This window comes from Schistocerca gregaria, chromosome 5 (genome assembly GCF_023897955.1).
Source record: "Schistocerca gregaria isolate iqSchGreg1 chromosome 5, iqSchGreg1.2, whole genome shotgun sequence".
Taxonomy (NCBI): Eukaryota; Metazoa; Arthropoda; class Insecta; order Orthoptera; family Acrididae; genus Schistocerca; species Schistocerca gregaria.
In genome coordinates, this window is record NC_064924.1 from 160289494 (window position 1) to 160294235 (window position 4742).

A 4742-nucleotide genomic window follows, 5' to 3' on the forward strand; every position below is an offset into this window, starting at 1 on the left:
TCTTCTAATAACTTCATGGTCCTGCGGGACGTTAAACGCCTTTTTTTTCTTCTCTGTAATGTTGAAAATCAAGAGGTAAAGTGTTTCGTTGGACAGGCAGAGAATGTGTATATTCGTTTTAGGTGCTGTGCAAAGAGGATCATAAAAGAACGGAAACGCCAAATTACTTACCAGTAGCCGTAACGTTGATTTGATGCAGAATTCTAGAACATAATCTGAGTTCGAATATGTTATGATGACGACGAACGAATCGACGTCAATGCAAATGACTGATGGCCGATGCTAAATTTCTTCTTTGCATGAACAGCAGGTTTGCCAGTAAATCCAATAAGGAGCTGGCTGCATGAGCTGGGTTTATAACAACTAAATTACTAGAAGTCTTTGGTAAAAAATAATGTATTGTACTTCACTGGTGGTACAGGAGTCTTCATAGCCAGGAGGAATATAATTACCAACAGAGAGCTATAGAGGCATCACGTAGGCCACACTTTAACTAAGTGCCTTGTTAGAGGTTGCTTCCTATCAGCTGAAGGCTCTACTACTTTCCTACTTGACGTCCCGAGCAAGAGTGGCCGAGCGCATGCTAGAGACTTTTTGCAAGCCGCGGAGCGGCGCTAGTCGCGACTCGCGGGTCCAACGATGCTAGTACGGACCGCGGTCGATAACTGCAACCCCTAACATGTGTGGTATCGAACGTTAATACCACATAATGCAATAATTTTACTAGAGACAGATAAGCTAAATATCTGGGCGTAAAGTTGCAAAGCGGTATGAACTGGAACGAGCATGTCAAGAGTGTGGTGGGGAAAGCGAATGGTCGACTTAGATTTATTGGGAGAATCTTAGGAGAGTGTGGTTCGTCTGTAAAGGAAGCCGCTTATAGGATGCCAATGTGACCTAGTCTTGAATACTGCTCGTGTGTTTGGGATCCGCACAAAGTCCGACTGTAGCAAGACATCGGAGCAATTCAGAGGCGGGCTGCTGGAGTTGTTACCGGTAGGTTCGAACAACACACAAGTGTTGCGGAGATGCTTCGGGAACTCAAATGGGACTCCCTGGAGGCAGGGCGTCTGATGCTGACTGCGGAACGATCCTACTGCCGCCAACGTACTTTCCGCGTTAAGGTCATGCGGGTAATGTACGAGAAATTAGTGCTCATACGGAGGGGTATGGATGGCAGTTTTTCCCTCGCTGTATCTGCGAATGGTACAAGAAAGGACACGATTAATAGTCGTACAGGATACCCTCCATCGTTTGGTGGCTTGCGGAGTATGTATGTGGTTGTAATTGCGGAAGGAGCAGGAACAATTTGGCATAATTAATTTACGTGGAGGAAACAGCACTGCATGCGTCTCACTCTATAAAATTATGCAAAAAATCATTTTTAAAATCCACTTTCGCTGTGGAAAGTAATAGTGTTCACACTAGAGGTGAGATATTTCTGATTCCTAGTATAAAGATGCCAACGGCCTTGCCGCAGTTGTAGCACCGGTTCCCGTCAGATCACCGAAGTTAAGCACTGTCGGGCTGGGCTAGCACTTGGATGGGTGACCATCTGGTCTGCAGAGCGCTGTTGGCAAGCGGGGTGCACTCAGCCTTTGTGAAGCAAACTGAGAAGCTACTTGATTGAGATGTAGTGGCTCCGGCCTCGCAAACTGACATGCGGCCGGGAGAGCGGTGTGCTGACCACTTGGCCCTCCTTATCCGCATCCAGTGACGCCTGTGGGCTGAGGATGACACGGCGGCCGGTCGGTCCCGTTGGGCCTTCATGGCCTGTTCGGGAGGAGTTGAGTTGAGTTCAGTATTGGGATATGGATGGATGATTTGAGGTGAGGGGCACTGAACATTGTACTGGGATAGGAAATATCTGTAAGAGACAGGACAATTTACAGTTTAGGTGAGCATATCTGGTCTGGCACAATAGCGAGACTGAATACCTGAAGTTCCTGAAGGAAGGAAGAAAGAAAGGAATGTTACACTTTGACATCTTCTCTTCCCTGTGGTGTTTAGGAACGGAGCACAAGTCCAGACTGCATTCGGATGGGGAAGGAAATCGGACGTGTTGCAAGGAAATCACGGGAAACCTAAATCCAGATGACTGAAAGGGACCTGCCGAAACGCGGGTCGAGTGTCTGGCAATAGCGCAACATCGCTCGGTCCCATACTTTGAAGACTTGTGTCTGCAGGAGCGACGGGCCTCTGGCAGTGTGACGAATTAACTGTCGGAATATCAGGGCGTAAGGCCGTGTCACGTTATACACAGGTACAAGTGCGCCGCTGGCGTAACCTTGTATACCCTTTACGTAATGGGGCGTTACTCACAGCACACAAGCTCACGTGGCCGCATGCACGCGACGCCCTTGTCCGCTTGACAGCTTCGGAATTAATCTATTGCAGTTCGAGTAAAACGACGACACAACGATGAAACTCATAAGAAAGCTTGCCTGATTCATAAGCATTTCAGTCCTGCAATGAAGTCACTGCTAGTTACTTCACATCAATGTCAAGCCATCCTTGTATAATGTCTCTCAAGGTAGAACTTTGCGTATTTTTAAAATCCTCAAATCATCAGAACCTCACTGGGTCTGTTCAGGACATAAGCCTCTCCATCTTTTACGACACTCACACAACGTGACTGTCTCCACTTTATCAAAGTCCTCTCCTCTTTTCATCACAAATTCTTAGAATCCCATGATCCACCTGTCTCCTCCTCTGTCTTTAGGTCTCTTGCCTGCTATTGCCATTTCATGGACCTGTCACTGGATCTTGCGGACTCTCATTCTTTTAAAATGCCCATACCATATCAATCTTGTCTTCTCTATGCTCTCTTACATGGGTTCATGTTTCGCAATTCTCTCACCGTCTCACACCTTATTCTGTCCATTCTCGTAAGTCGTATTCTGCTTCCTTGAAATTTAATCTCACAAGCTTGTATCCCACTCATCTGCCCTTTCTTTCAATATTCAAGTTTCTGTTTCATACGTGATTACTAGTAAACGGACTTTAAGGTAAATTATAGTCGGCAATGGGGGGGATAAAAGTTCAGAAAATACACACAACAAGGTGCAAAAAAGGTGCTGATGAAATTACTTTATCTCGGTATAAACTAGCTAAATTAACTTTTTTCGTACCATTTACAATTTTTTTTGTACTGGATTACACACATCATTACAACATTTTCGACATTAAATTCTTGGCACTTTGAGCTCAATAGATAACTATAAACGGAGAAAACCCCCTCGACGTCTACAGAAACCAATGGAACATATCTTGTCAGCAACTATAAAGGAAGTTCAGTCAAAGTAGCTTTATTTATCCGTAGGTCTCTTTTTACAGGGATGTAGGACATGTCAAAGTATTTACAAATGTAGATCAATTTAAAATAAGCTAATTTGTGTACATATATATTTACAGACTTCTAGTTAGAGACGATCATTAGATTTACTCCTGGTATACAATACATTTTTTTACAGATTACTTATAAAACAATGTAATGCCACATTGTTCACTCATATCTCACTATCAGTCACTGCACACACTATACACACATTGTTTCATATCACTTCACTCACTTCACATACACACACACACACACACACACACACACACACACACATACACACACACTGGTGATCTCTGGGCCATTTTCTGTACCGCAGCTCCCATTTGCTATCCAGAAAAAATGAGTCAGCATACCTCCATAATGAGTGAGATGTTGAGCTCAGAAAGAGGAAGAGGTGTTAGTATTGTGCTATGCATAGCTTGGGAGTAAGTATTGCTAGAAAGGAAAAAAAGAAGGAAAAAACATAAAGTGAAGGTGTTATGTGGCATGTTGGATCTTTTATAATCATTATTATTATTATTATTTATTTGTATAACATTTTTATCAAACCCCTAATTTGTTTTAGCTAAATAATCCTTCAATGTATAATATGTATTTCATAGCAGGTACTTTTTAGCTGCCTTTATAAATAAGTGTATTTGGCAGTTTCTTTAATCTCTTTTGGTAGTTTATTGTACAGTTTTATTCCTTGGTAGAAAATGCTGTTTTGAGTTTCATCTTTATTTTTTTTTTTTGGTACATGTAAGTTGAGTCTATCTCTTGTTGCATGTTCATTGACAGAGCTATTTGTGCAGTAATTACCCATGTTATTTTTGATGTGTACAACTGACTGGTAAATGTATTCTCATGGATCAGTTATAATCCACAGTGTTCTGAACAGATCTTTACAATGAGCTCGACTAGTATTTTTGGTTATTATCCTTACGGCTCTTTTCTGGAGTCTGAAAATTATGTTCATATTTTGTGCATTTGTTCCCCAAAAAAGAATTCCATAGCTAAGAATTGAGTGTACATATGTATAATATGTAACTAAAAGACACTGAATGTTACACAGTGATGATAGGATTGTAAGGACATAGCATGCTGATGACATTCTGTTTGCAAGTACCTTTGTGTGTTCACACTACTTCAGTTGAAAATCAATATTCATTCCTAGAAATTTTGCATTTGTTACACAGTCGATAGAGGTGCCATCTACATTTAATTTAACATTGTCATTTTTCCTCTTCAAGCTGTAATTCATAGCGCAAATGTTTCCACATCTGGCTTGTTCTTCGGAATTTAATTCGAATTTTGTCTTTAGCAAAGCATGTCTCTGGCGCTCATCAGCTTCTTCCTCTGTACCTCCTTCTCCGTACCTTCTTCTGCCGAATTCTGAATCTAATCGGGCAAATACTAG

General features: G+C 42.0%; 1 pseudogene; it reads left to right on the plus strand.

Annotated features, from left to right (window-relative positions):
- The first annotated feature begins 1461 nt into the window (after positions 1 to 1461).
- LOC126274365 (5S ribosomal RNA) lies at positions 1462 to 1579 on the plus strand (annotated as a pseudogene).
- The last annotated feature ends 3163 nt before the right edge of the window (positions 1580 to 4742 follow it).